A 12,885-nucleotide genomic window follows, 5' to 3' on the forward strand; every position below is an offset into this window, starting at 1 on the left:
AACAATCCAACTTGCCGTTTTCAACGCGTAGCAACGAGCTAGCGTGTAGGATTCTGCTGTTAGCTTGCTAGCTAGTTAGCGTTGTTGTTTTCACTGAGGCGGCAGGGCACTGTTTACAGCGATACACAGGGAGGAGGGAGCGGAAGCCGCTCTGATTGACATGGTCGGAGCCAATGACAGAGTTTTTAATAAGCCGGGAGCTCGGTACGTCCATCTTTTGTTTTGTTGTTTGCCGTTCTGATACTTGTGCAGTGGGCAACAGAATTAGGGAATGTATGAAGCCAGTCGTGAAATTCCATTAATTCGAAAAGTCCGCAGGGGGGCGCACGTCAGGTCCGGAAGTGACGACACGTACATTGGCTCCAATGTAAAAATGAGCCGACTTCTCTCTCGTTCTGTGTCTTAAATAAACATTTTCCGAATGAGCTTATGGTCTGAATAAACAATTTCAAGTCTTTTTCATGCTCCCCTGGGCTCCGTTTTCTAAATTATGGTCCCATTTCGAGTAAAAGAGCCGATAAAAATTATAACTTTGGGGGCGGGATTTTCTTTGATTTACACCAGCCACAGGAAATCAGATGATCCCAACCAGTTGCCAAGGCAGGCTAGCTAGCTAGCTAGCAACGTAGCCAGAGATAAAAGTAAAATAACAGAAACAGCGTTACCCTTATGATATTTTAATGATGTTAGTAGACACACGTAACAGTATAGATCCCCGTGATGAGGTATGTTGATCAAAAGAACACCTAAAACGCTATATCGAAATCGGGTTTTAGTGGACGGGCAGCTCTGAAGTTGGGGCTTCAGAGCTGATCTGCGGCTAGCTAGCTAGCAACAGTATAGAGCCCCCGAGGTCTGTTGATCAAAAGAACACCTAACGCTATATCGTTATGTAATGTGACTTGTGACATGATCACCACATTTCAATAAATATAACGTTTTTGCACATTTGAATGCTGCTGGTCGTTTGTGTAACGCTGTATATATTGGACATTTAAAGCTGATACACAATTGTGTTGAGGTAATTCCGCAAAGCTCAGTTAAAAATATAACGTGTAACACCAATGGAAGGATGGGTAACATTAGCTAACGTCATCCAGGCTATAAACGTAAGGCTATTATGAAACGCTGATTCAGACGTTACAATAATATGACATAATATGAGCCAGTTAGCCTAGCTAGAGAGAGTAATTTCAGACCACCAGATATCACCATATTTCATTTCAATAAATATAAAGCATTCGTTGATTGAAGCAGACTCAGACTGCTGGTCGGTTAAGTTTCTCCGTCGTCCAATCCTTGGTTTGTGTTCACTCGACATCAACAATCTTATACATGATAATATACAACAAGGCTATCTTTGTTGACAATGTTTATTGACAAAAGCATTAAAACAAGCAAATATAACAATATTCTCCGGTCACTGGCAGATAGCTACAATTGTTCAAAGCAAATCTCTCATGTCAGCATTTGGCTTGTGTGTTATTGCAATTTCCTATGTTGAAACAACTGATCAGCAGTAACGTGTATAGTTAATCTCAGGAGAACAGAATATTATAGCTTTGATCTTCACAAATCATGATCCTCTGTTGTGTGTCCCATCTGGTACTGGACAGCAGCTACCCCCTGGAAGAAACGAATTAGACACTGTTAATCACTGTATAACGTTAACGTTTGCTTACCCAACACTACGTGCGATTGGTAAATACTGTAAATGCAGAGGTGGATAAACTATCCAGAGGAGTTGAACCCCCAGCTTGTTACCCCTCATCTAACGTTAGCTAGATATATAACGCTATTAGCTGGTAGATCATATGAGTATGCTTTGAGTCTGCCTCATCTCAAAGAGGTAACCTAGGTAAACAGAAATGCGTTTGTTTTCTGTCTACGTCCGAATCTGTGCAGCATGCAATACTGTTTAACGTTGTATAACGTTAACTTATGCTACTCTAGTCTAACGTCCTCCTGTAATGACAAATGGACATGTAGCTAGCGTTAATGTCATGCTATGCAATTAGCGTTACGTTAGAAAATAAGATTACCTCGATTTTGTGGAAGATGCAAGCGGCAGGCTGGTGACGCAGCGCGAGGTCTGGAGGAAATAATACTCTGGTTTTTCTTCGGGCTATTGTATTCACTGTGACAGCAATGGAGCAAGGCTAGCAATAGCAACTAACGTTAACAACATTTGTTAGCCAAGCTAACGGCTAGCAGGGAAAATAACATGAACAAGATGGATGCCGTGGCGGAGGAAACCCTTCCCCGAGTCCCGTCCACGCTCACGCCCTTTCCTGTTTTCCCGGCTCCAGGTTTGAACAATTTTCCCACAATGCAACAGGAAAATCCATTCATCCAATCAAACGAAATCAAACAATATCGGGAAGTGAGCTTCATTTTGCCGTGTCAAAAACATATAGCTAAGGTGGTCCAGATATTATGTACAGTCTATGTACTTGTGTCAAATTGTCAAGTTAACGTAAAAGTTGACGAGCTAGAAACGCTGCCCTTCCTGTCTAGGGCGGGCTGTAGGCCGGAACCAGGTAGGGTGACAAAATCAATTGTGAAACGAAGCCAGGCTCTTTCTCGCCGAGAAGAGCCTGGTGACGCGAGGTCACCCGGCAGCCACTGAAACAGTCGCTCCAATGGGAGAGCAGCTGTAGAGCAGGGGAGGACTTATCCCAGTTGCCTGTTTCCATGGCGCCAGACTCCTCTCACGGTAGGGAGGGGAGGCTGGCCAGCGAGACTACCTGGAAGCTGACCAGTACAACCAGTTTGATCTGCTGGCTCCACTGGAGCATTTGGGGTTTAGGGCCTTGCTCAAGGGCACAGTGGTGGTAATAAGGGAGGGGCAGCGTTGCCTTTTCACTTTCCCCACCCAGATTTATCCTGCCGGTCCCAGGGATTGAACCGATAACCTTCCGGTCACAAGCTCGCTTCTCTAACCTTTAGGCCACCACTGCCCCCTAAACCATTCTCAGTGCTATTGCAAATGTTTTGATGTTTTTTTGGATAGCAAGACATGTTTCAAGACCACAGTTTATTGCATCTGATTATTGAGAGAACATTAGTTGGGTTTCCATTCACCTGTTTTTATGCGAAATTTTAAATTGCGCATTAAAATCCTGAGTGGAAACACCAGAAAATTCGATAAAACCTCCAAATATTGCAAAAAAGTTTTCACGCTTGAGGGAGGCGGAAAAGTAGGGTGTATCGATAAAAGGAAATGCGATAAGTGCAGTGGAAACAGCTTTAGCGAATCTGTAACCAAACTCCATTGAAAAACATGCCGTTTTAACGGAGGAAGACAGCAGGATAACAGGCGACTCACATCCAGAATTTACATTTTATTCACTTACAGCAGGGATGGGCAACTTTGATGATAGAGAGGGCCACAAAAAAAATCCTCGCTACCAGAGGGCCAGATTGTGACCGTGCATTTGTCCACCAGTACCCTACTGTAACACCATCACTCCCAATTATAGCTACCAATTTGATGAAAAGGACTGGTAATAAAAGTTTATTATACCAACATTTATATTTTTCATATTCAAATTTAGTAATTCTTACATTCAGATGACACCAGAAACTTTGCTCTAGCTTTAGCCCGCTACAGCAATTTGATGGGGTACATCACCCAAGTGTAATATTAATCAGATTAGTAATGTTGCATGTGCAATGTGCATCCTGGATATAGTTTGTTACAATAGCGTTAGCTCAAATGCTAATGTTAAACAGTATGTGGATGGACAATGCTAACGCCATTAGCGCCATGTTCTGGGTTGTACAGAAAAATAAAAACACAGATTTTGGTGGTCTAACCTAACCCAAAACACCCACCTTGTAAAAATATATATGTATATAGCATTCTGGTAAGACATTTTACGTACTTCTGTATAATCAAGAACCGTCAAATTAATATATGATGTTTTTCATAGCGAGACAACGGCACGCGTTCTCCGTCACCAAGCTTCCCATCATGTATCATCAAATATCGTGATGTTTGGGAAATATCAAATATCACAATTTTGAACATTTACTTTCAGAGGCTGCAGCAGGCTCAGTTTTCAAGCCAGAGTGAAGTTTCTGGTATCATATCAAACTAGAAGACATAAGGAATCGATTTCTACCTGTCATGCTAGTTTGTCAGGAAGGTAGCTAAATAACACTCCAAAGTTAGGCAACATTTTGCAGAGGAGAAAAAAAAACATTTTCAAAGGGGTCCTCTTTTTCACAGCCTAATATTGGCAGGTGTGTGTGTGTGTGTGTATGTGTGTGTGTCCGTATTGAACCAGCTAGTAGCCTAATATTGTCATTTAGCCTTTCTGCTGCTATTGCATGGTTAAATGAGCAAATTTAATCTTATGGGGGGGGGGGGGTTGGTACGTAGTGGTACTTGGACGGAAACGTTTGGGAACCCCTGTTATAGACTTTATAGTCAATCAGTTGCAACAGTTTGTATCAGTCAACACGACTAAGAACTCTCCAGAACCACGCCTCATAAAACGGGTTGGTATGGTTACACTGGCTCTATAGCCTATATTAATATATTACTGTATGTAGGCACAGATGACTAATCACGTTTTTGTGCAGTTAGAGTGCACATTTTAAAGTACACAATAGCATGTCATACACACAGGTTAACGAAACACATATTTCCCCGACACGACTGCCACTCTCTGCCACTCCCAGTCTTATAGTATTCTGTGTGCCACATTGGTAGGAAAATGCTTGTGACATCATGGGAATACTATGAATAGCTTCCCCCTGTATCAGTGGGTCTTCACTCCTTCAACCAGAGAGATAGGGATCTAATCTATCTCCATTTAGCGCTGTACAGTACTAGCGCAGGAGAGAGTCTGGCTCCTCTTACTCTCTCTCTCTGGCATATCGGGAAAAAAGGCTCTGTTATCTTTACAACCATCCACCAAAAGTACCAAGCAGGCCTGCTTTATTGCACAATCAAAATCTTCGTCAAAACTTGTCATTTTCAGCGTGTAGGTTGCTAACTTGCTAGCTAGCGTTGTTGTTGTTTCACAGTGGTGCATTTGAAAGCAAGACGCAGGGAACGGAAAGGGATTTCCCTTCGCTCCGACTGAAATGGTCGGCACCAATGGCAGAGCTTATCCCCGCAGCCTGTTTCCAGTGAGTCAGACTATTGGGATGCAAACCTGCACACTCCTGGGCCTCCATGACATATTATGTGAAGTGGGCAGACATCCAGTTTTGGATGACATAATAAGCTAGTTGACTTTTTCACGTCAACTTCCTTTCAATCTCAGCCTAGCCTACCGTTTTATAAAGTAAAATAAATAAAGTAAATATGGTTACAAGTGCATTCCCTCTTCTCAAGTTAGGTGCCTTTTTGTGATTCAACATGTTCAGTACCATGCCCCTTTTTGGCCAGGAAAGGTAATCACTTCTAAGTTGGCCCATGAACTATTTATCTACAAAGTTTCGTGGTGTTACGTGAATCCATGTGGAAGTTACTGTAAGCGCCTTTTTGCGATTGGCCACGGCCATTGCCACACCTGCTTTTGGCTAGAGGGCAGGGGAACCTAATCAGTTCGGCCTTGGCCCATGACCAACCTTTCTGCAAAGTTTCATGGTGTAACGTGAATCCGCTCAGAAGTTAGGCGCCTTTTTGTGATTGAACATGCCCATTTTGGCCACTGGGCGTGGAAAGTTAATCACTTCTAAGTTGGCCCATAACCAACCTTTCTGCCAAGTTTCGTGCAAATCCGTCCATAACTCTTTGAGATATCCTGATGATGACAAACAGACGGAAGGACAGACAAACAGGGGCGAAAACATAACCTCCAGCCAACTCCGTCGGGGCCCAGTCCTGGCCGGCTAAACTTCCCTGAATTGCCAAACACGTATCTCTCACTTTAAGACTAGATACAGGGGACTATCGCTTAGCTGTTATTTCAGAACCCTGGACAGCGCTGTTTGTTGTGTGTAGGGATTTGGAAACAGTAGCCGTATGTTGTTATTTCGCCGTTTCTGAGGCTATTGCATTGCATGGTTAAATCAATGCATTTTATTTGATGAGGAAAAAATCCTTTGCCATTTTTAACAGCCCCAAAACTATTTTAAATGAAAGATACTGACACTTTTACGAAAAGTCACGTACAGGTAGCATTGTATTTTTTAATTCAACAATGTTGCACATAAAGTCTGTATACACACTCACTTTTGACAGCAGCCAGCAGGACCTTTTCCATGTGAGACAGGAGATCAATCAGGAGATCAGGTCAAGCACCTCAATGTTGGAGGTGCTTGACAGGTCAAGCACCTTCATGTTGGACCGCACCATCATTGAGGTGGTGTGGCCGTCAACACACTGGAGGCGGACAGGTGCTTGGATTGGTGAGTTGTTCTGTGCATCTTCATCCCTCCTGTGGAAGGACACTGCCGACCGCAGTCCCCAATAGTGCACGCTGAGCATGCTTACACTGGACTGGACAGTCTCCGTGGCCCTTTGTCTGAAGGACTCGCAGCACCTCTTCCGCGGGAGACAACAGGTGGAGACAGATCTTCAAGGCCAGGTGAACTTCAAACTGTGTCATGAGTGCCTTTACCTCAGGGGCTTTCCTTGTTGCCGGGGTATTAGCTCCTGAGCTGACTATTCGGTCCAGTGCGTGATACACAGCCTCTCATAGTTGAAAATGTGAGTGTGTGCGTGCTGGTGTGTGTGCGTGCTGGGGTGTGTGTGCAACCGCGCTGGAAAGGGGGAGCTGCCGGGGCTGCAGCCCCCCCTGGTGGCGGCCTCAGCCCCTGCACCTTCCTGACGCAGCCCCCCCCAGCCCCCCCCAGCAGCCCCGCCCCCACCCTCATTTGGCGAAACTTCAGTGACTGTCACAGGCATCTCTCTCTCTCTCTCTCTCTCTCTCTCTCTCGCTCTCTCTCTCCCCTCATTTCCCCGTGGGTGCTCTGCTCTGGGCTCTAGGCTGTGGCTGGGCGGGTCGAGTCTCTTTACATTGATTTGATAGCAAACTCCTCCACCCGAGGCCCGCTGGCAAGTGTAATATTAATCAGATTAGTAATGTTGCATGTGCAATGTGCATCCTGGATATAGTTTGTTACAATAGCGTTAGCTCAAATGCTAATGTTAAACAGTATGTGGATGGACAATGCTAACGCCATTAGCGCCATGTTCTGGGTTGTACAGAAAAATAAAAACACAGATTTTGGTGGTCTAACCTAACCCAAAACACCCACCTTGTAAAAATATATATGTATATAGCATTCTGGTAAGACATTTTACGTACTTCTGTATAATCAAGAACCGTCAAATTAATATATGATGTTTTTCATAGCGAGACAACGGCACGCGTTCTCCGTCACCAAGCTTCCCATCATGTATCATCAAATATCGTGATGTTTGGGAAATATCAAATATCACAATTTTGAACATTTACTTTCAGAGGCTGCAGCAGGCTCAGTTTTCAAGCCAGAGTGAAGTTTCTGGTATCATATCAAACTAGAAGACATAAGGAATCGATTTCTACCTGTCATGCTAGTTTGTCAGGAAGGTAGCTAAATAACACTCCAAAGTTAGGCAACATTTTGCAGAGGAGAAAAAAAAACATTTTCAAAGGGGTCCTCTTTTTCACAGCCTAATATTGGCAGGTGTGTGTGTGTGTGTGTATGTGTGTGTGTCCGTATTGAACCAGCTAGTAGCCTAATATTGTCATTTAGCCTTTCTGCTGCTATTGCATGGTTAAATGAGCAAATTTAATCTTATGGGGGGGGGGGGGTTGGTACGTAGTGGTACTTGGACGGAAACGTTTGGGAACCCCTGTTATAGACTTTATAGTCAATCAGTTGCAACAGTTTGTATCAGTCAACACGACTAAGAACTCTCCAGAACCACGCCTCATAAAACGGGTTGGTATGGTTACACTGGCTCTATAGCCTATATTAATATATTACTGTATGTAGGCACAGATGACTAATCACGTTTTTGTGCAGTTAGAGTGCACATTTTAAAGTACACAATAGCATGTCATACACACAGGTTAACGAAACACATATTTCCCCGACACGACTGCCACTCTCTGCCACTCCCAGTCTTATAGTATTCTGTGTGCCACATTGGTAGGAAAATGCTTGTGACATCATGGGAATACTATGAATAGCTTCCCCCTGTATCAGTGGGTCTTCACTCCTTCAACCAGAGAGATAGGGATCTAATCTATCTCCATTTAGCGCTGTACAGTACTAGCGCAGGAGAGAGTCTGGCTCCTCTTACTCTCTCTCTCTGGCATATCGGGAAAAAAGGCTCTGTTATCTTTACAACCATCCACCAAAAGTACCAAGCAGGCCTGCTTTATTGCACAATCAAAATCTTCGTCAAAACTTGTCATTTTCAGCGTGTAGGTTGCTAACTTGCTAGCTAGCGTTGTTGTTGTTTCACAGTGGTGCATTTGAAAGCAAGACGCAGGGAACGGAAAGGGATTTCCCTTCGCTCCGACTGAAATGGTCGGCACCAATGGCAGAGCTTATCCCCGCAGCCTGTTTCCAGTGAGTCAGACTATTGGGATGCAAACCTGCACACTCCTGGGCCTCCATGACATATTATGTGAAGTGGGCAGACATCCAGTTTTGGATGACATAATAAGCTAGTTGACTTTTTCACGTCAACTTCCTTTCAATCTCAGCCTAGCCTACCGTTTTATAAAGTAAAATAAATAAAGTAAATATGGTTACAAGTGCATTCCCTCTTCTCAAGTTAGGTGCCTTTTTGTGATTCAACATGTTCAGTACCATGCCCCTTTTTGGCCAGGAAAGGTAATCACTTCTAAGTTGGCCCATGAACTATTTATCTACAAAGTTTCGTGGTGTTACGTGAATCCATGTGGAAGTTACTGTAAGCGCCTTTTTGCGATTGGCCACGGCCATTGCCACACCTGCTTTTGGCTAGAGGGCAGGGGAACCTAATCAGTTCGGCCTTGGCCCATGACCAACCTTTCTGCAAAGTTTCATGGTGTAACGTGAATCCGCTCAGAAGTTAGGCGCCTTTTTGTGATTGAACATGCCCATTTTGGCCACTGGGCGTGGAAAGTTAATCACTTCTAAGTTGGCCCATAACCAACCTTTCTGCCAAGTTTCGTGCAAATCCGTCCATAACTCTTTGAGATATCCTGATGATGACAAACAGACGGAAGGACAGACAAACAGGGGCGAAAACATAACCTCCAGCCAACTCCGTCGGGGCCCAGTCCTGGCCGGCTAAACTTCCCTGAATTGCCAAACACGTATCTCTCACTTTAAGACTAGATACAGGGGACTATCGCTTAGCTGTTATTTCAGAACCCTGGACAGCGCTGTTTGTTGTGTGTAGGGATTTGGAAACAGTAGCCGTATGTTGTTATTTCGCCGTTTCTGAGGCTATTGCATTGCATGGTTAAATCAATGCATTTTATTTGATGAGGAAAAAATCCTTTGCCATTTTTAACAGCCCCAAAACTATTTTAAATGAAAGATACTGACACTTTTACGAAAAGTCACGTACAGGTAGCATTGTATTTTTTAATTCAACAATGTTGCACATAAAGTCTGTATACACACTCACTTTTGACAGCAGCCAGCAGGACCTTTTCCATGTGAGACAGGAGATCAATCAGGAGATCAGGTCAAGCACCTCAATGTTGGAGGTGCTTGACAGGTCAAGCACCTTCATGTTGGACCGCACCATCATTGAGGTGGTGTGGCCGTCAACACACTGGAGGCGGACAGGTGCTTGGATTGGTGAGTTGTTCTGTGCATCTTCATCCCTCCTGTGGAAGGACACTGCCGACCGCAGTCCCCAATAGTGCACGCTGAGCATGCTTACACTGGACTGGACAGTCTCCGTGGCCCTTTGTCTGAAGGACTCGCAGCACCTCTTCCGCGGGAGACAACAGGTGGAGACAGATCTTCAAGGCCAGGTGAACTTCAAACTGTGTCATGAGTGCCTTTACCTCAGGGGCTTTCCTTGTTGCCGGGGTATTAGCTCCTGAGCTGACTATTCGGTCCAGTGCGTGATACACAGCCTCTCATAGTTGAAAATGTGAGTGTGTGCGTGCTGGTGTGTGTGCGTGCTGGGGTGTGTGTGCAACCGCGCTGGAAAGGGGGAGCTGCCGGGGCTGCAGCCCCCCCTGGTGGCGGCCTCAGCCCCTGCACCTTCCTGACGCAGCCCCCCCCAGCCCCCCCCAGCAGCCCCGCCCCCACCCTCATTTGGCGAAACTTCAGTGACTGTCACAGGCATCTCTCTCTCTCTCTCTCTCTCTCTCTCTCTCGCTCTCTCTCTCCCCTCATTTCCCCGTGGGTGCTCTGCTCTGGGCTCTAGGCTGTGGCTGGGCGGGTCGAGTCTCTTTACATTGATTTGATAGCAAACTCCTCCACCCGAGGCCCGCTGGCAAGTGTAATATTAATCAGATTAGTAATGTTGCATGTGCAATGTGCATCCTGGATATAGTTTGTTACAATAGCGTTAGCTCAAATGCTAATGTTAAACAGTATGTGGATGGACAATGCTAACGCCATTAGCGCCATGTTCTGGGTTGTACAGAAAAATAAAAACACAGATTTTGGTGGTCTAACCTAACCCAAAACACCCACCTTGTAAAAATATATATGTATATAGCATTCTGGTAAGACATTTTACGTACTTCTGTATAATCAAGAACCGTCAAATTAATATATGATGTTTTTCATAGCGAGACAACGGCACGCGTTCTCCGTCACCAAGCTTCCCATCATGTATCATCAAATATCGTGATGTTTGGGAAATATCAAATATCACAATTTTGAACATTTACTTTCAGAGGCTGCAGCAGGCTCAGTTTTCAAGCCAGAGTGAAGTTTCTGGTATCATATCAAACTAGAAGACATAAGGAATCGATTTCTACCTGTCATGCTAGTTTGTCAGGAAGGTAGCTAAATAACACTCCAAAGTTAGGCAACATTTTGCAGAGGAGAAAAAAAAACATTTTCAAAGGGGTCCTCTTTTTCACAGCCTAATATTGGCAGGTGTGTGTGTGTGTGTGTATGTGTGTGTGTCCGTATTGAACCAGCTAGTAGCCTAATATTGTCATTTAGCCTTTCTGCTGCTATTGCATGGTTAAATGAGCAAATTTAATCTTATGGGGGGGGGGGGGGTTGGTACGTAGTGGTACTTGGACGGAAACGTTTGGGAACCCCTGTTATAGACTTTATAGTCAATCAGTTGCAACAGTTTGTATCAGTCAACACGACTAAGAACTCTCCAGAACCACGCCTCATAAAACGGGTTGGTATGGTTACACTGGCTCTATAGCCTATATTAATATATTACTGTATGTAGGCACAGATGACTAATCACGTTTTTGTGCAGTTAGAGTGCACATTTTAAAGTACACAATAGCATGTCATACACACAGGTTAACGAAACACATATTTCCCCGACACGACTGCCACTCTCTGCCACTCCCAGTCTTATAGTATTCTGTGTGCCACATTGGTAGGAAAATGCTTGTGACATCATGGGAATACTATGAATAGCTTCCCCCTGTATCAGTGGGTCTTCACTCCTTCAACCAGAGAGATAGGGATCTAATCTATCTCCATTTAGCGCTGTACAGTACTAGCGCAGGAGAGAGTCTGGCTCCTCTTACTCTCTCTCTCTGGCATATCGGGAAAAAAGGCTCTGTTATCTTTACAACCATCCACCAAAAGTACCAAGCAGGCCTGCTTTATTGCACAATCAAAATCTTCGTCAAAACTTGTCATTTTCAGCGTGTAGGTTGCTAACTTGCTAGCTAGCGTTGTTGTTGTTTCACAGTGGTGCATTTGAAAGCAAGACGCAGGGAACGGAAAGGGATTTCCCTTCGCTCCGACTGAAATGGTCGGCACCAATGGCAGAGCTTATCCCCGCAGCCTGTTTCCAGTGAGTCAGACTATTGGGATGCAAACCTGCACACTCCTGGGCCTCCATGACATATTATGTGAAGTGGGCAGACATCCAGTTTTGGATGACATAATAAGCTAGTTGACTTTTTCACGTCAACTTCCTTTCAATCTCAGCCTAGCCTACCGTTTTATAAAGTAAAATAAATAAAGTAAATATGGTTACAAGTGCATTCCCTCTTCTCAAGTTAGGTGCCTTTTTGTGATTCAACATGTTCAGTACCATGCCCCTTTTTGGCCAGGAAAGGTAATCACTTCTAAGTTGGCCCATGAACTATTTATCTACAAAGTTTCGTGGTGTTACGTGAATCCATGTGGAAGTTACTGTAAGCGCCTTTTTGCGATTGGCCACGGCCATTGCCACACCTGCTTTTGGCTAGAGGGCAGGGGAACCTAATCAGTTCGGCCTTGGCCCATGACCAACCTTTCTGCAAAGTTTCATGGTGTAACGTGAATCCGCTCAGAAGTTAGGCGCCTTTTTGTGATTGAACATGCCCATTTTGGCCACTGGGCGTGGAAAGTTAATCACTTCTAAGTTGGCCCATAACCAACCTTTCTGCCAAGTTTCGTGCAAATCCGTCCATAACTCTTTGAGATATCCTGATGATGACAAACAGACGGAAGGACAGACAAACAGGGGCGAAAACATAACCTCCAGCCAACTCCGTCGGGGCCCAGTCCTGGCCGGCTAAACTTCCCTGAATTGCCAAACACGTATCTCTCACTTTAAGACTAGATACAGGGGACTATCGCTTAGCTGTTATTTCAGAACCCTGGACAGCGCTGTTTGTTGTGTGTAGGGATTTGGAAACAGTAGCCGTATGTTGTTATTTCGCCGTTTCTGAGGCTATTGCATTGCATGGTTAAATCAATGCATTTTATTTGATGAGGAAAAAATCCTTTGCCATTTTTAACAGCCCCAAAACTATTTTAAATGAAAGATACTGACACTTT

General features: G+C 44.5%; 1 protein-coding gene across 1 annotated transcript in view; it reads right to left on the minus strand.

Annotated features, from left to right (window-relative positions):
• Nucleotides 1-12,885, minus strand: part of LOC310782483 (neurexin-2-like) — a gene marked incomplete at both ends in the record, with an annotated part of 239,450 nt that overhangs the window by 19,050 nt on the left and 207,515 nt on the right. The gene's annotated exons all lie outside the window — the stretch shown is intronic.

The sequence above is a fragment of the Poromitra crassiceps genome (genome assembly GCF_964638095.1).
Source record: "Poromitra crassiceps genome assembly, chromosome: 1".
Lineage (NCBI taxonomy): Eukaryota > Metazoa > Chordata > Actinopteri > Beryciformes > Melamphaidae > Poromitra > Poromitra crassiceps.